Raw genomic sequence first — 19383 nt, forward strand, 5'->3', positions numbered from 1 at the left:
GTTCACTCTACGCAGGGGGAAGCAGAGCTGCCAGCTCCTTCCTAAGATCCCTACAGATGCGACCCCTAATCCTGGAAACGTGCCTGTTTGGGGACAGGCGGAAGGGCCGGGGGTAAGGAGCGGGGAGCAGTTACTGGGCCGTTCGCTGGGGCAAAACCCCTCTCTCTGCGGGCACTTCCTGGGCAAGTCGTGCCCTGTGCAAATTCCGGCTGTCTGCTTTGGCAGCGCCACCGGCCTGTGTGCTTGGGAGCTTTCAAAACATCCCCGGGCCCCACATGAAAGCATTTCCCCGGGATTAATACAGTCAGTGTCTTCAGCTTTGCTTAACAAACCACACGCACATCTGCTAAGAGCTCATCCTCTCGCACGGGAGGGGAGCTGCTCGAGCCACTCAGGCAACCATATTCAGACACACACACACACACCCCCGCCCGCCACGCAGCGCCCACGCTCTCTGCTGCTTCTCGCCGGAGCTGTAGGATACAGAAACCGAGCGCCCAGCTGGGGGGCTGCGAGAGGAAGGCTAAGGGGGAGGGTGTAAAGCAGAGGGAGGTGACACTAGGAGGAAGGGGCCGTATGCGGGAGTAATGGGGGCTGGATATCCTTGGGGGATCCCGGCTCTATCTACCCCGAGCCTTGCGCCGGGGTGAGGAGCAGAGGAAACTGGCGTGAAAGGCCGGGGCAGCTCCTGGTGGAAACTGGTGTGAGCCCCCCCCACCCCCCCACCTTTTGGTGGCTGCAGCTGGATGTCGTTTGTGAGCGGAGGTGTCGACACTCTGCGGGATGGGGCTGGACAGCATGTGGCTGACGTGGGAGTGGGTGGAAAGAGGGGGGGGGAGGAAGGAAAAATCCACCCAATTAATTTAAAAAAGCTGTGGTGGCCCGGCCCCAGCGCAGCTCGTACCTGGGCTGGGGACGCCCAGCAGGCCTGGGAGAGCAGCTGTATCTGCCGATTGCTGAGCCCAGCCACAGCATGGAGCGGACACCTGCCAAGGCGCGGGGAGCCTGCTTGCTACAGCAAAGCCACCTCACCCCCACAGCTAGAAAGCAGCCGAGCAAAGCGCCTCGTGCCACGGTGTCTCTTTTTAGGGAATACCGCTTAGGTGTGTGAGCGACAGGCCTGTCCATGCGCAGAGGCACTGGGGTATCCCACTGCAGTGTGTTATAGAGACACCAGCATCACGCCTGGGTCACGGTAGTGCCTAAAGGCCCCCGCTGAAACCAGGGCCCCAGTATGTAGGTAAAATGCAGCACTTAACCATTGCCTCCTTAACTAGCCAATCCTGGGAACCCCCGGGGAGGCTGGCCAGGGAGCACCAGCCAAACCATTTTCATGAGGGGGAAACTGAGGCACAGAGCGACAAACGGATTCACTCAAGGCCATCGAGTGAGTCGGAGCTGGGATTAGAACATTTGTTCCCAGTCCCGTGCCCAGATCGCTGCAGCGTTTCAGAGTAAAGGGTTAACCAGGCCTGCGTCAGAGGCGCACCTGCAGTGCTGCTGGCTGAGGGCCACGGGCCATGACTCCTCGGGGGCCAGGGCACGGGCTGGGCTTCGGAGGCAATTTCCCCAGGGACGGGGGTCACACAGCTGGCGCCAGGGCTCCATCTTTCCCAGCTGTTGGGGCCGGCGCTCTGGGCTGGATGCTTTTCTGTGGCGATGGCTATTGTCTGCTCCGACCAATGCGAGCAGCACTGGGAGCTTCCTGCCAGAGTGCCTCTCCTGTGCCCTGGAGCGGCTGCTTTTAGGGCTCAGAAGGGACTTCAGTCTCCTGGGCCATTTATTCCTTGGCCTCTCTCTGAGGCTACTACTGGGGCTGCCAGCCAGGGCCGCCCAGGGGTGGCGGGGAGAAGTGGAGCAATTTGCCCCAGGCCCCCACGAGAATACAGGATTCTATAGTATTGCAACTTTTCTTTTATGGAAGGGGCTCCCGAAATTGCTTTGCCCCGGCCCCCTGAATCCTCTGGGGGGCCTTGCTGCCAGCTCACGCTGTGCTTGGAGGCAGCGGTTGGAATCATGCTGGGAGGAGACCACGTGCCACATGGCAGCAGACTGTGCCCCCGCCTCCAGTGGTGACTTTACCGGACCCCCAGGGGGCAGCTGTCAGATGCTAACGGCTGCTGCTGGGGGCTTCTGTCTCAGTTATTCCAAATCCCCGAACTCAGGCGTTCCCTCACTACCAGAGCTTTCTGACGGCGAGAAAAAACAGGGAAATGTCGGGCTGGAAGGGACCTTGAGTGACATCTAGTCCAGCCTCCCTGCGCTGAGACAGGCCCAAGTAATCCCAGCCCATCCCCCTTAAAAACCTCCAATGCTGGGGATTCCACAACCTCCCTAGCTAACCTGAACCGGATGCTTCACTAGAGCGGGAGAGTTTCCTCCATCTCTAACCTAAATCTCCCTGGCTGCAGATTAAGCCCATTACTTCATGTCCGACCTTCAGCGGACAAGGAGAGCAATTGATCATGGTCCTTTTTATAGCAGCCCTTGAGTGATGTCATCCCAGGAGCATTTTTGTCTCCGTGTGAAGGGCTCAGCAGCCTGGTCATTTATTGCTGCACAGCTAGGTGATTAAAGGCCTTTGATCCTTGGCCTTGTGTCTCACGCCACTCGAAATTGTGCCCCTCGGTCGCTCAGAACCCTGTCACCTCTGCTCTAGCTGTCAGGGGCCTTTCAGCTCCTTTATCGCCATCGAGGTCTCGGTTGCAATGAGCCATTCTAGGGTGGGCCATGGACAGGGAATTTTAGGACCTGAGCTAGTCTTTTAATAACTAGCTCTTGATAATAATGCTTGGCACCAAGAGGGCCGTTTTCACCCAGAGATCGCAAAGCAATGTAGAAAGGGGTGGAATATCATCAGCGGGGGAAACTGAGGCACGAAGGAATGGAGTGACTTGCACAGCATGTTGGGGCACAGCTGGGAAAAGAACCCCAGAGTCCTGTCGCCCAGTCCAATGATAAATGTCTAGACCACATGATGCCTCCTCAAATCCTCGCAGTGTTAACTGGGATGGAACATCACTGGGGGCTGCCAGTTGCCCTGACAAAGGGGCTCTGGGTTTCCTCTCAGCTATTTTCCCCTTCTCTCATCAGATCCCACCCCAGCCACAGCTGTTCTTTCAGCCAGTGACACAGGCTTGCTCCCACGATGTCATTTCTGTCCCTAGCCCTCTCCATCCTCCCCAGGGCTGAGGGGTTCCCAGGGAAATTCCAGCTACAGCTTCTGCTTTGGCCTCCAAGTGAGACTATTCTCAGAAACTCTGAAAACATCCAGAGAGCTGCCTAATGCTGTCTTAACCTGCTCGGCTCTTTCTGCTTTAGCTCGTCTGCGTGTTGACGGGAGTTTGGGGGATGAACTTGGATGGCTCAGGGGTTTAGAGAGAGGCTCCTGTGTCCTGGCCAAACCTGGCCGAGGTGGAGAGGATCTTGGGACCTACCTAACCCCCCTCAATCAGGGATAGTCTCCTCCTTCACTTCCTGCCCTACACCCTGCTGTTGCACCATTAAACAGCAGCAGCCTTTAGGAGCGATTCCTGGCTGTAGCTAGTGACGTGCGGTGCCGGCGGGCAGAGTGCAGGGGGCTGTACGAGGCAGTGCGTGTGCATCCGGCTACAGGGCCTGGGCTGATCTACTGCTGTCGGCACAAGGCCGCAGGGACGGAGCAGCCTGTGAATCAGTTGACCAGGTCGTTCTCTGGCTCAGCTCCCACAGCAATAGCGCGTCTGGCCACTCGCCCGGCCCATAGGAAACTCCCCACAGCATTTCGGCTCTCTAGTCAATAACCCCGAGCTGGCGGGCTAGGGAGAGAACTGTTACCAAAGAACTCCCAGCTGGAAGGAGATGGGAATATCCTTCTCACTGCCAGCCGACAGCCCACATCCTGGATGCAGGGTCAGCTGGGTATCTGGGGAAGAGCCCCCCAGCCACTCGCTGGCGAGGCCTGGCACCACAGCGGTGCTTATCTCCCTGCTCCGGTCCTAGCGGGCTCTCCACACGTCCGCTGATGGCGAGCGGCTGTGATCAGTCCTGCTAAAAATATCCACGAGGGACTGACTGCTTGTAGGCCACCTCCAATCCTTCCCAGGAGGGAGGAAGCGCTTCTGAGGCCAAAGAAATAGGAAACAGCGCTCATGACCGGGTGGAGGCGTCTGAGGCCAGACAAAGTGATCTTGCTGCAGGAGCTAGAATTTGACTGGGCAGCACAGAGATCTCGCATCGACGCATCCCTGCTGGCGCCGTGGCAAAAAATCAACGCCCTCAACACCTTCCTGATCTCCCGCATCGCTTTTGTCCTGAGAGGGTCCACCGTGGCAAAGGTGCCCCTCAACAAAGTGGACAACACCATCCGGCAGCTGGTGAAGAAGTGGCTGTCCCTACCCCAGAGAGCCAGCAACGAGCTCGTCTATGTCGCCCACCGGCACGGGGGCACCAACGTCCCCCGCATGGGAGACCTCTGCGACATCGCGGTCGTCACGCACGCCTTTCGCCTCCTGACGTGCCCGGATGCCACGGTCAAGAACATCGCGACGACCGCCCTGCGCGCCGCCACCGCGAAGCGAATCGGCAGACCCCCCTCCGACCAAGACGTGGCCACCTTCCTGAGCGGCTCCCTGGATGGAGAATTCGGCCGGTTCAGGGGCGACGTCGCCTCGCTGTGGACCCGCGCCCGCAACACCACCCGCCGACTGGGAAAGCGACTGGGCTGCCGCTGGGTATGGAGCGAAGATCGGCGGGAGCTAGGAGTCCTGGTACCGCGGATCGGGATGGAGGACAACACCATCGTCAGCCCTGGAGCCAGAGGCATGCTGGAGAAGTCCCTGAAGGCCGCCGTCCACGCGCTCTACGTGGACATCCTGAGGAAAAAACCTGACCAGGGCAAGGCCTTCGAGGTGACCAGCAAGTGGGACTCCAGCAACCACTTCCTCCCCACAGGCAGCTTCACCCGATTCGCCGACTGGCGGTTCATACACCGCGCCCGGCTGAACAGTGTCCCTCTCAACGGAGCCGTCCGCCACGGGAACCCCGACAAACGCTGCCGGAAGTGTGGATACACCATGGAGACCTTGCCCCATGTCCTATGCAGCTGCAAGCTCCACGCCAGAGCCTGGCAGCTGCGCCACAACGCCGTCCAGGACCGCCTGGTGAAGGCCATCGCCCCGCACCTGGGAAAGATCGCTGTCAATCGCGCCATCCCCGGCACCGACAGCCCGCTGCGCCCGGACATCGTCGTCACGGATGAGGATGGAAAAAGATCATCCTCCTCGACGTGAAAACAGGACCCCGGCCTTTTGCGAGGCCCGAGCCCGCAAGCTTGAAAAATACGCCCCCTTGGCGGACACCCTGTGGTCAAAGGGCTACGAGGTCTGCACCGACGCCCTGATCATGGGGGCCCTGGGTGCCTGGGACCCTTGCAATGAACGCGTGCTTCGGACCTGTGGGGTGGGCTGTCGCTACGCGCAACTCATGAGACGCCTAATGGTCTCAGACACTATTCACTGGTCCAGAGACATTTACACGGAGCACATCACCGGCCACCGCCAATACCAGGAGTGAGCGGGCGTGACTCTGTGCACTCGAAGGGGGGACGAGACCTGTGGACCCCCCCATTGGACTCTATCCCCTAAGCCCTGAACCCACCAAACCATACTCCACCATGTGAGGGTCGTCCTAGCCCCATTATTGAGCCCGCTTATTCATGCCCATGACTATCTGTAACCCGTTTGTATGAGTGATGTACCCTCACTGTTTACTGGCTGTACCTTGAACTCACTCACCGTATACCCCGCATTGGGGACATGACAGACTGTATATGGTATATGCTGCCTAACACCAAAACGTTAACATCCCCCTACAACCTGTATGTTACCCCCAATGACACAATTACTGACGCTTCAAACACTTTGTTTCGTTTATTTTTTAAATATTCTCTATTAAACTAGCCTGTGTATTGGCCAGATCCCTTCCCTGGCATCTGAGGAGCAGGTTCTTGATTTGCCTGGGTGCTCAGCCATTGGCACCGGGAGAAGATTATCTCCAGACTGGACAAGCTCAGCAGCGCAGCCAGCATTTAGCTAACGTGGCTGTCCCTCAGCGCTGCATAATTGCGGTGTCCCCCCCATGTCATGGCTTTATGCTGTGAAGCGGTATTTTCCGTGGGTTGAAATATACATCTGTAGCCAGAGAGACCCCTGCACATCATGTATAACCCCCTCCCTTGGGAATTCTGCACCCAGTCTCAGGCCGCTTGAAATGAACTCTTGCTATGGATCAAAAAAAGAAGGCTGGTCTTGCGGTTAAGGCCCTGGATGCAGAGCGGAGTTCAAATCTCAGCTTTAGAATCTGCGTATTTTTGAGATTCAGCAGTCATATAGTCTGGTTTTGAAAAGACTTTGTGGATGACTGGAGAACGGGTAAGACTGTGACATTGTGCGTTTATTTCGGTTTGAGTCGACATGTGGATGCTCCTATTTTGGAATGAAAGTGATTAAAATTAATGTAACTAAGGCTCCGTCTATGTGTAGTTTTTGCACTGATCTCACCAAAGCGGAATGAAAACAGACCAGTTAAATGAGTGCATTTGCCTGGAGTGGATGCAGTTAGATCAATTTCAAAGTGTTTACATCAGTTTCGTCAATTTCAGCTTTTCTCAGACCAGCTTGCATCATATGGACACAATACTTTGAAACTTGCAACCAATCGCACCACTCAGAAATTGCTATAACTGTGTCCAGGGTAGGGGTTTGCACCAATGTATCTGGTTTTATTCCCATTTACAGGAGTGATGTGACATTGCTGGAGACATTTCACCATGGAGACCAGGCTTTAGGCTGGACACAAACTGACTTGAGCTAAATCAAATTTAACCCTTTTCATTCCAAAACAAAAGTGGTCGCCCACAGACAAGTCCGGAAATAACAAGATTGGGAGCAATTCACACCTGTCTGTTATTTTGGAGCAAATGTGTGTAAAGCAGCCGATCCCCTTGTCAAACCATTCAAAAAATTGAAATGTGGATCACAGCCTGACAGTATCCTCGTCTCACTAGACCTTGTTTCCGTGAATGCAATCGTCCCTGTCAGTGGTACATACACAGCCCCCGTTCCCATGGTATCTGAGCACCTCACAGTCCTTGGTTAATTTCTCCTCACAACCCCCTGTCAGGCGGGGCAGGGCTGTTATCTCCACACTGGAAACTGAGGCCCAGACAGACGTGGCCAAGGTCACGTAAGAAGTCTGTGGCAGAGCAGGGAATTAAACGTGGGTGTCTGGCTAGCACCCTGATCATATCCCAGGCCCATTTCCAATAGCCGGTGTTAACCATCAGGGCATGCACAGGGGCAATCAACACCGGCTCAGGTCAGGTCTACACTACAGGCTGGCAGGTGTTATGAGCTGGGTGACACCTTCTTATTGATGGGTTAAAACCCCAATGAGGATGGTAGGCGCGAACTCAGCCTGCAATTAACATAACTGTAAACCTAACCCCTGTTGAAGACAAAAAGTGTGTGTGAACCTGCCCAGGAGCTTTTGGGCTGCGTGTTGTTTTGGGTGGGAGTGAACAGGCAGCTGATAAGGTCACAGACAAGACCAAAAAGAGAGACAGTCAGAAGAGAGGCAAGAAAGCCAAGTAGGAGCCTGTGTGACCCAGGAAAGAGAGGGGAGAGAGCGCGTGAGCGAGCGCTTTGGGGTCTGGTGTTGGCCAAAGGAGCTCGGGGAGGTGTGTAGAGCTAAGAAACTGATGCTTTTCTTTTTCTACGCAGTCAGTGATGCTGGTCCCAGGATATGAGAGACGGGGGAGGTAATATCTTGTATTGGACAAAACCAACAAGGAGTCCGGTGGCACCTTAAAGACTCACTGATTTATTTGGGCATAAGCTTTCATCAGGGAGGTTTTCTACCCACCAAAGCTTATGCCCAGATAAACCGGCTAGTCTTTAAGGTGCCACCGGACTCCTTGTTGGTTTTGTGGATACAGACTAACACGGCTACTTGACACCATTTATTGGACAAGTGTCTCTCTCCCACCTGCAGAAGTTGGCCCAGTAAAAGGCATTGCCTCACCCACCTTGTTGCGTTGGTTTCTGGTTCCTTCTCTGTTCAGAGACAAAGGACTTTGTAGGTTCCTTGTAAATAAACCAGAGCGCATCAAAGAAATCACCCAGCTCCTGTCAATTTCTGCTCTCAGCTGGACCACCCACAAAGCCCTGAACTTCTGACTAGTTGCTTCGGTTGAAATGGGGCAACGCTGGCATCAGTGCACCAGCCAACCTCCCTAGCGGAGATGCAGCTTATACCAGCAACAGAAGTGTTCTGGCCAGTGCAGCTGATACCAGTTCCCTGAGCAAAATAAGCTATGCCAGCAAAAGGACTTTCATGCTGGTATAATGGCATCTGTGCTAGGGGTTGGGCCAGCATAGAAGTGTCGGGGTGGGGGACTCACACCCCAAACTGGGCAAAATCTCTAGTATAGGCCTGGCCTGAGAGGAACATTTCAATGAATCTGTGGAATCAGATGTGGACATAACTGTTATGCCTTTTCTTTTCTTTGTGTCATGTGTTTAAATCTCAGAGACTCTGCTAGAAGCAGAAACAGGGGGTTATTTCTGGGTCCGGTCAGTGCAGAGAAGAGAGAGGAGAGATGCACACTGTGCTCTCGCCCATGGACACTTGACGTTGGTTCTTTCTTGGTTTGCTGTCAGCCATGATTTGGCGGAGAGGATGTGTTTATTGTTTGTAGACAGAGAAAACAGACCAGGCCCGAAGCTGCACTTAAACACTCCCCAGCCTCAGGAAAAGGCTGTGGAAATCAGTGTCCTGCATCCTGATGGACTGGGACAATAGCTCCAGCAGCAGTGCAAACCTCCCTCATTTCTTTTTAATGGGGTGTTAACTTCAAAGCCCAGGGGTGACTATTTAAATGCTAACGCTGCTGAAGCTTGAGTCATTGCAATGTAATGGTAGGGGCCAGCTGTGTCCTGTCTGACTGTGAGGAGCCCTGTGGGTGACTCCCCCTTCAATCCCAGCCTCATGCACTCACACAGGCAGCTGGCCTGTGAACGTGTCAAGCAAAACAAGGCCTGTCTTCTTGGCTTGGCGGGTTTTTCTAATAGCCGCTGCCAACCTTTTGTGTGGCTTGACAGGTGCGTGACCTCCACTGAGGTGCAGTTACCCGCGAATATCTATTACAACTACAAGAGTGCGTAGCCCTCCCCACCCCCAGAGAGCAGCGGGCTCTGATTGGGAGGCGGGATCCAGACCATCTCTGCCCCTGTTGCTAGGACATCTAGGCAACCTTTGGACAAGTGGCCCCCAAATTAACGCTGGTTGGTTTAAACCGGTAGCTCTCAAGCTTTCCAGACTATTCACCCCTTTCAGGAGTCTGATTTGTCTTGCGTAGCCCCAAGTTTCATCTCACCTAAAACCTACTTGCTTACAAAATCAGGCATCAAAATACAGAAGTGTCACAGCCTGTTAGTACTGAACAGTTGCTGACTTTCTCGTTTTTACCATGTTATAAAATGAAGCAATTGGAATATAAATATTGTTCCTAAAATGTCAGTGTATAGTATGTAGAGCAGTATAAACAAGTCAGTGTCTGAATGAAATTGTAGTTTGTACTGACTTCGTTAGTGCTTTTTGTGTAGCCTCTTGTACAACTAGGCAATTATCTAGGTGAGTTGATTACCCGCAGGAAGAGCTCTGGGTACCCCCAGGGGTACGTGTACCCCTGGCTGAGAACCACTGGTTTAAATGACCCAGTTCGTTAAACTGGGACAACTTAATGTGTGGCCATGCTTCTGTTGGTTTCAAACTGGCTATACTGGTTCATTTCTCAGGCCTTGTCTGTGCTAGAAAGTTGGACCATTGTGAGCGTACTGCCAGAGTTAAAGCAGTATAGTCTTTGCCAGTGCGAATGCAGTGGTATCATATGAAGGTGCTTTATACTGATATAGCTTATTGTGGTACAACAAGGGGACTTTATACTGGTTTAACTGTCTATGCTAAGGTGTGGTATATTATTTACTATAATGGTAAATATCCCCTGCTCGCTGACCCAGCTAGTTATACCAGCACAAAAATGGTGTGTGCAATCTAAACCGCTCTAAAGCAGGATTAAATCCACCGAGCAGTGTATACACACACAGTGGCACCAGTGGCACTAAATCGGTTCTGAATCTCACCTTTAGTCGTCGGGTGTAGCGCAGGCTTTGGAAACCTCAGAACGCGCTTCTGGGCACCAGTGGAAACGTAGTTACTAATCAGGCCTTGCCCTTCTATAACAACCTTCCTTTGGATGAGTCAAAACAGTTTGCAGAGGGACATTAGTATTTTATGGGTGGGGAAACTGAGGCACGTGATGTGAGCTGACTTGATCAAGGCGTTCGTGTCAGAACTGGGACTAGGACTCTGGAGTTCTGTTGCCCCTGCTGCTGCTCAGCAAGTGCATTATTAAATGTGAGGCTCGTCTTCTGTTACAACCTGCTCCCGACAAGCGCCCCCTTGTGCAGAGACCTTCACCCATCAGGCCAGGGCTACTTATTACAGTTTCAGGTTTCTGCCACCACGTTACCCATCCTCTTTTCACCTGCCACTGTTCAATAATACAGAACATGCTAGGTGAGTGCAAACGCTAGGGATGTGCAGCCCATCCCAAAGGGCTGTGACGAATGCATCTGGATCATTCACTTCCACCATCAGAATTGCGCTGTGCAGCGCCACCAGGTACACGGCAGCAGATGCACCTCTACTGCTGCTGCAGTTAGCTGGTACGGCCTCGCCATAGCGGAACGTAAGCACTTCAAATAACTGCCCTGATTCACCACATCACAGAAGCTGCCGTCATGGGTGCCTGCAGCAAAGCAGGTTTACTGTGCGTGGCCATTACACGGATTATTGTCATTAGTTGTGTCCACTAGCCCAGCGCCAGGCGCTTTCTAAATGGAAAACGAGGCCCCGTTCCTGCCCCAGGCAGCACACGACAAACAAATGCACAGCGAGGGGCCGGGGACAACGTGTTAGCTACAGGCTGGAGGTGCTGCCTGACCGCAGCTTGCTGATGTTCCAGTTTGGTGCTGGGCCAGGGCCACTGCCAGCTGGTGATGGTGCCCGTGCAGCCCTGGTGCTGTGATTCTGCACCCCCGCTGCCTTAGCGCCAGGGCTACTGTTTCAGGATCAGTATTAGCCCAAGTGCTGCTTTTATTACTCATCTTCTGGTGGGGTGGAGAGGCCCTGCTCGGGGTGTGGGTGCTGTACATGTATATGATGAAACACCACTCCTGGCCCCATAAGAACTTACCACCGAAGGAAGCAGGAAGAGGTGGTTTTGTGCCACCAGGAAACCAATATTATTATTATTAATTTGTGCAGTGGTAGAGCCGTTGGGTGCCCTCGGCATGGAGCCTGCCCCCAGGGTGCCAGGCGCTGGACAAACCCAGAACAAGTTGAAGTGGGTCTCTGCCCCAATGAGCCCACAATCGAAGTAAAGGCGGCACACTGCCAGCATTTGACTGGCGCCAGGGATCCCTCGGGACACAAATGCTCGCAGACACAGACTACAACCCCCCCCAGAAGGAGTTTTCACCGAAACCTGCCTCCCATGTACTAGGTGTCTGGGCCCAGAGCCTCAAAAGGTATTTAGGCTTTGAAATGGATGTTAGGAGCCTAAATACCTTTGAGGCTCTGGGCCTTGCTCACAGTGACAAGCCTGTGCGAGGGCCACAGAGGGCAGTTTTCCACAGGCACTGGCTTGGCACAGCTCCTGCTGCCCACTCCGGTTTTGGCTCACTTGGCGGCGCGGCTGTCCAGTGGGACCCCAGAACCTCTTCGGGGCACAGAGGGGGTTCAGAGGGGTTGCAGGGATCTCCTGGGTCTGGTATGTACATTTAATTCGCCAGAGAGAGGTCTCTAATAAAAACCAGTGTCGCACTGGCCTTCAATAGAGTCGCAAAACGCAGGCCCGTGGGTGATGTCTGTACACTGAAAATTATATCCTTAGGGCCTGTGTCTAGGGACTGGGCACCAGGTTTTCTGTCCAACAAGAAATGTTTCTCTAGCTGAGTTAAGTATTGTACAGTTCACAGTGCGTCTCCTCTCACCAGTCGGAACTGAATGCTAATGAAGGCTTGTGAAAACTTCCAAAAGAGGAAAGTAACAGGAAAAGCAAGCGGGGGGGGGGGGAGCCTAGCTTGAGGTGCACATCAAAGGTGCGCTCAAGTATATTTGAAGGTCAAAGCAGACATCCTGGCATCCTTCACTGAGGAAGTAAAGGACCAGTGAGTTTGCTTCATGAAAAAGGGTCTCAACCAGGCATGGTTGAAGATGCTGGAGAGAACTCGGGGTGAGCTAAGCGTTAGCCAGAAGGGTAACTTATCAGTGACATTCAGTCTCCAGGAAGCATGTTCTGGTTTCATTTTCTATGTAACCATTGGCTTCCAATAGTCTTGCTCCCTATCGCTTGAATTTTGGTTCTTCGCTAATAAACACTCCTGTGTTCACTATAGCCAGATTTCCATGCTGCGGTGCAAAGCAAACTGATGAGCTGGAGTGGACCCTGACAAGCTGGTGTGTCCCCTTCCTTTGGGACCAGCAGGCCGGGTAACTCTGAATTAGGTCGAGTGGCCAAGGGGCTGGACGCTGCAGGGCACGCTTCGGGGACTCGGCGTGTGCCTGTCGCTCCCTGGACAGAGGGAGCCAGGTCTGTGGAGGCCAGGACAGCAGGACTTGTGCTGCCAGAGGCTGGTGCGGTCAGGGAGCTGCTCTTCAGCAGGCACAGACAAGACACGTCATGCCACTGGCAGCTACCCCATACCCCATGTCCCCTGAGCATCACGCCGGGGGGACTCAGCCGGCTGCAGTAACAAACACGACATGCTAATTGGCTGCCTGCTCCAGTGCGTGGCCACTAGCCGGAGCCAGCAGAAGGCACCATACTCACTGCCCCCTTTCCTGTTAGCACTGATGTTCACCCACCCAGTGAAGGCTAGTCTACAAGGGGCAGGGAGTTTCTCCACATTCACACGGCAAGATCAGGCCGTGGACGGGTGTTTGGCACTGTCTGCCTGCAGATTCGGAGCCAGCCCTGCCGCTGGTCCTGCTGGCTGGCTGGGCTTTGCAGCCAGAACAGCTAGAAGCCTTTTTTTTCACTAATGATGACTTGGTGAATTTCTTGAAGCCCCAGCTCCTGGACTCTGGTGATTATGCTAGAATATCAGCTTGAACTGGGGGGGGGGACCCAAAATTTTCAGCCCTCGGGGGGTGAAGACAGCTTGAGAAGGGGACTCCAAAAGCCTAAGGCACCAGAAGGCGAAGATTATGCCCCCCCCCATTTTATTTTTTTAAATCTCCTTGTTCTGAGGCCAATCTCATTTGGGGGGCGGAGGCTAGCTAGGGATTTGGAATGCCTGGGGCTGGCGATTCTGTCTGCTGGTGGATGCTGCATTGGGCCAATCTGACCCCTCCAGTGGCAGGGCTCTGAAAATGGCTCATTACCGCTGTCGGGTGTGAGTGACTGGGTGGGGCTGGGAAGGGGACGGGATTCATAGCAGGGAAGCTGGACCCAAACTGTGCCTTTGTAACACGCTGAAATTTTCCTTCCTGGGATAGTTGCAAAGACCGGGGCAGGGGAATTTTTTTTTCTCCTTTAAATGGAACATGTTTTTGGTAACCTCCTAGGCCCGAGTTCGCCAGTTACACCCAGGATCCAGCGGGCCCTCGTGAGGAGATGTCAGCGTCTGAGGCAGAGGCACAGACATGTTCAACCAGTCGCCCGGTAAACCTGCCTGGTGAATCATCCACTTCCTGTGTAATCACCACAGCGCTCTCTCTCCTAGCTGATTATTCTCTTTGTTACCAGCCAGCAGCTCCGCCAGCCTGGTACCCTAATTCACCGTACTCCTCGGTGCTGCCGGGTGTGGTCCCAGCTTTGGGAATGCAGGAGGTTTGCCCTTAGCACCCAGGGGTGGAAACGGGCCTGGGCCGTGCTCTATGGTGAGCCCTGCAGCCTGTTAGCAGGTGGTCCATGCAGATCCCAAGTGGAATTCTGTCTAGTCCTCCTTGGGGGTGGGGGTAGCCAGGACTCTGATAAGCTGGGTGCCAAGACTCGTTACTTTCTCATGTTTCGATAATGCCGCTGGTGTGCATGGGGCTGCACTGCTGGGGACTCAGAAGGGCTTCTGCCCTGAGGCACTTACAGGTAAATACATCCTGGCAGCACTGCACACAAAGGCCCCACTAGGCGGCAGGGAGGGGAGGGGAGGAACGTACACGACTCAGCAGCTTCTGTCTCTGCGTTGGTTATTTGGCACATGGCACATCAGGCTGCAGTCACCTGAGCCACCCGGCTCGGTTCCCTTCCTGTGCGTGGTGATCTGCCCTGGCCAGGCAGGGAGCAGCAACCACAGTTCCCAGCAACACAAGCACATGGGTCAGAATTTGTCCCCTGCCAGCACTCTGTGCCCCATGGGGAGAACTCGCCACATGCTCTCCCTGGGGTTTTTTTTTGCCAGGGGCAGGCACTGGGTGACAGCCAGGACTGCTAAGGCACCCTGCCAGCAGAGGCTGCCCGTGGGGTGTCCTGATTCAGTGCATCTCCCACCTAGCCTACGCATGCTCCCGCCCCATCCAGTGCCATCCACTTTGCAGGCTGTGCTGGCAGGCTGGGTGTTCCCCAGTGGAGGGCAAGTAGCAGCCCCTAGGAGACACTCTTCTCCCTTGTGTGGAGCTGGGGGGCTATCAGTTTGAGGAACTGGCTGTATCTCTAATCAGAAGAGCGGGTTCCCAGCAGGCTCAGCAGCGTGATCGGCGAAGGGGAGCGGGCATGTTTCTAGGCCTGGGAGCCAGCTCCCATGGGTCCCGTCTCTCTCGGGGCAGGGAGGGATTGCAGAACGTGCTACGGTTTGCAAAGATCAAGCCACGGAGGAGCAGCGTCACCGGGGATCTGCAGCTGGAGGATGCAAACCCCTGACGGAGGCACCTGAAGATGAGACCTTGTTAAGGCAACTAATTGTGCTCAGGGCTGAAGGGACAGGGTGGTAATAATAAAAAATCTTTCTTTCCTCGGCCACAAAGTGCTTCATTCTATCATGCCTTCAATTATGGATGTGATGTCGGGGGTTGGGCGGTGACAGTCCTCTTTCAAGCAGTTGAGTGTGATAGCTCCCTTCCACGCAGCCTCAGTGATGGAACAATTAAATCCCCTTTTATTTAGTGATAGCTGAAATCATGGAAAATCACTGCCCAAGGACTAGACCATGTGGGGCAGTGGCTGGGCCATGTGGTCTAAGGGATTTCCTGGGGCTCTGATGACACATGCAGGCAGGGCCGGCTCCAGTGTTTTTGCCACCCCAAGTGGCAAAAAAAAAAGAAAAGCCACGATCGGCAGCACTTCAGCGGCAGCTCTACCGCCGCCACTTCATTCTTCGGCGGCAATTCAGCAGCAGGTCCTTCCCTCCGAGAGGGACTGAGGGACCCGCCGCCAAATTGCTGCCGAAGAGCCGGATGTGCCGCCCCTTCCGGTTGGCCGCCCCAAACACCTGCTTGCTGCGCTGGTGCCTGGAGCCGGCCCTGCATGCAGGGACAGAGGATTGTTTTGATTGCAGCTCTGTGCATGTGCGCGAGTGAATGAAAGTGGGAGAAACAGAGAGAAGCTGCACAAACGCCACAGAGGCACACAGCAAAGGCAGCAAGGAAGCCCCAAACAGCTCCATAAGCATTTGTAGTATGACCCTGAGAAAAAGCTTAAAGGAAGAGCTTGTGGGTAGAGTGCTGGCTGGAAAGAGGCTTGGAACTGTGAGCAAGGAAACTGTCTCCTGCTCTTTGATTCCTGTTGCGTTCAGGGAAACAGGGCTTTATGTACATTCTTTGTAAATTAACAGGGTTGCATCAGAGAAATACCCGACTCCATCGCCATTTTCTCCTCCTAATGGAAACAACATGAAAGATCACGAATTCTGGCTCTCTTTAAAAGGGGTAACACTGGATGTAAACCCCAGACTGAGATTTGGAGACCCAATTCTGGTTAGTTCGAATGGGAATTGGACAGCCATCTGCCCAAGAAAACTGTGAAAATCTCCTCTCTGAACTTTCCTTCAAGCCATCACCGACCTTCCTGGTATCTGTTTTCTAGCTGGAACCAAACCCAACCCCAAGGTCTGAATCACTGCAGAACTCTGGGGAAGATGGGATCTGGAGCAAAATCCGAATCCAGGTTTTTCAGTTAGCTCCTGTCATCTCTACAGTGGAATTAATCAAAACCCTGGAGCTGAACTCAGGGGATGTTTGAATTTGTGGCTGATGTAAATTTAAAAAGTATGGCGAACTGGCCCCTAGCCAGAGTAGAGTCGGGAGCAATCATGAGGCAATAGATCTTCTTGTCCTTCTGGCCTATGTGCTTGTGATACATAGTTTCATATCTCTGGCATCCTCAGGTGAACAATAATCACTAAGTAGGTGGTGTGGTCAAGTGGGTAGGGCGCTAGGTTGAAAATCAGGAGAGCTGGATTCTATTCTTGGCCCTGCCATTGGCCTGCTGGATGACGTTGGGTGAACGACTTTGACCCGCTATGCCTCAGTTTCCCCTCCTAACCTTTATTTGTCTTGTCAATTAGCCTGCAGGCACTTCGGGTTTCTCACTTTGGGGCTGTTCACTTCCCAGCACAGTAGGAGCCTGAGCTGGGTTTGAAGGCTACTGCAATACAAATCATAATCTTTTAAATGACTTTTGGTGGCACCTCCTCCAAGTGAAACTAACGAGAGATTATAAAGAAAGCAAAGGCCAATGAGTGTACCAGAGGGAGATGCTCCTACCCCCACCCAGAAAATCACCCCCAAACTATCCAGTACAATCCTGCATCCTGCTCTAACACCTCCCAAAACCAATCAGTCATAACCCCATAGCCCTCTGCGGTGGAGCTGCAGGTGCTCAGCATCTCTGAACATTAGGCTGTTGGGGTCTGGCTGGGTTCCCCCAAAACTGAGGGACCCAGAACCACTAGTCACTTTGGAAAATGCTGACTTTATTCTCGCCTTACAATTTCCCTTTCTTTCCAGCATTCAGCTCTTCCTCACCTACTGTGGGCCAAAATCGTCCCTGGGCTAACTCAAATCACTGCTTTTACCCCAGGGGTGAATGTGACTCACTTGTGATCATATTTAGCAGCTATAGGGGAGTTTATGTTTCACAGGGCTGTGCAGTCATTTGCTAATTAAAGTTAATGATCCACGTTGTGACACTGGCTCTAATGGAATGACACCAGGGACAGGAATTGGAATTATGTAGTGCTCCAGATGCCTGAGACAGCTCCAGATGCAAATGTTTCTTATTATCCATTTCATAAGAATGGCCATACTAGGTCAGAGCAACAATCCATCTAGCCCACTATCCTGTCTCTGACATAGGCCAGTACCAGAGCTTCGGGTGTGTGTGTGTGTGTACAAAACAGGGTAATTTGGGGAGATCTACCCCGTCTTTCCCTCCTGGCTTCTAGCAGTCAGACATTTAGGGTCACCCTGAGCATGAGGTTATATCCCTGATCATCTTTTGGCTAATAGCCATTGATGGACCTATCCTCCGTGAATTTATCCAGTTCTTTTTGGAACCCAGTTATAAGTTTGGTCATCACAACATCCCACAGCAAGGAGTTCCACCGGTTAACTGTGTTTTGTGTGATTAAATACTTCCTCTTGTTTGTAATAAACCTGCTGCCTATTAATTTCATCATGTGACCCCCTGTTTTTTGTAGTGTGGGAAAGGGTAAATAACACTTCTCTGTTCACTTTGTCCATATCATTCATTATTTTTATAGACCACTATCATAACCCCTCTTATTTCCAGTTCAAAATAACCCAGTTCCCTAGATATGGGGTGCAATCCTGCAAAGCGTTCACACCTCCAGCCCCCACTGCCGCCCGTGAAAGCAGGCAGCATCTTGCAGGACCCATCCAGAAGCCTGCAGTTTCACCTGTTTAGATCCTGATCCAAAGGGTCAGTGAGTTAGTTTCAAAGGGCTTTGGCTCAGGGCTTTATTCCATGCTTTCCCCCTCTGCTTCCCACACACCTCCTGGAGAACTAGGTCTGTCAAGCTGTGCCAATTTCAGAGATGTTTGGAAAAATCAAAGCAAAGCAAACCCACACAAGTGAGCTTCCGCATCTCCCTTTGCCACACACAGAGCAAAACCCTGCGCAGCACGAGGCGGGTGTTGGAATGAATCCGGAACACCATACCAGTCTCTACCCACGCTGTGCCAGCCAGCGCTGGTGTAATAGCCCCAACGGTGCAAGCAACACCACCCACCCACAGCATCATGGTGACTCGCTTTGGCGTGCCTTCAGGTGTGTGACCTGTACTCTGCTGGCCGGTACAAACTGCACTGCTCCTCTTCAGTCCCGCCCCTTGCAGAGCTCAGCTCTGCACTGGTTTGTCAGCAGCGGTATCGCCAACTCCAAATGGTCAGCAATTGCGAGTCAGACTCACCAAAAATCCTGAGATTGGCTTTGAAGTTATGAGATTATGTAAAAATACTAGATTTGGTGTTCGTTTTATTCACCTGCAGCTTTTGGAGCCTTTACGGTGCACTGGGGTCACATTCAGATGCTTTCTCCACAGCCATGAGGGCTAGAAACTTCCTTTTTCTTTCAGAATGAAGGCAAAAATCACTACATTCCCACTTGACTCCAGGAGCTGGGGCTTTAGGGAAAACAATAATTACCATGAGACTCAGGACAAAAGCCTGAGAGTTGGCTTCTGCAGCATCACGAATGCCCTGCGATGGGCTTCTTTATTGGCGTGTCTCTGATGAATATTTCCAATGTGAATGAGATACTTTAAAAGCTGCCCCCATGGCCCCCATTTCTACTCTGTACAGGGAGAAGCCTAGAGAGGTTAAGGAAGCCAAAGGTTGTTTTGGAGCTCTGTTCGTGTGCTTGAAACACAGAAAGAAACGCCAGACATCCAGTGCTTTATGCCTTGGTCTGTGCATACGTACCGGAACCCTATGGCCTTGAGTCAGCAAACACTTACTTAAGGAGCAGAGGTTTAAGCATGTGCTTAAATGCTTTGCTGGGCTTGAGCCTCTATGAAGATTAAGCTACGATCCTTCCTTAGTTCTCCCTTCTTCTGCAGCGTTTACAAGCTCAGTAAAATTGCTGCCACCACCCATGACACAAAAACCACAAACTGCTCCGGACGGAACCAGTGCCGGCACCTCCTGTGAGACTCGGGATAGCTGGTGATTTTCATAAAGCCCCAGCTCCTGGAGGTGACTGCATGAGAAACTCAGTTTTCTAGCCCTCAGGTAGGGTCACCAGCAGTCCCTTATTACAAGGCACGTCCCTTATTGTTTCATCTCTGTACAAGAAGCTTGGGAGTTACTGAGTGCTGCAAAAAG

The sequence above is a fragment of the Mauremys mutica genome, chromosome 11 (genome assembly GCF_020497125.1).
Source record: "Mauremys mutica isolate MM-2020 ecotype Southern chromosome 11, ASM2049712v1, whole genome shotgun sequence".
NCBI classification, from domain to species: Eukaryota; Metazoa; Chordata; order Testudines; family Geoemydidae; genus Mauremys; species Mauremys mutica.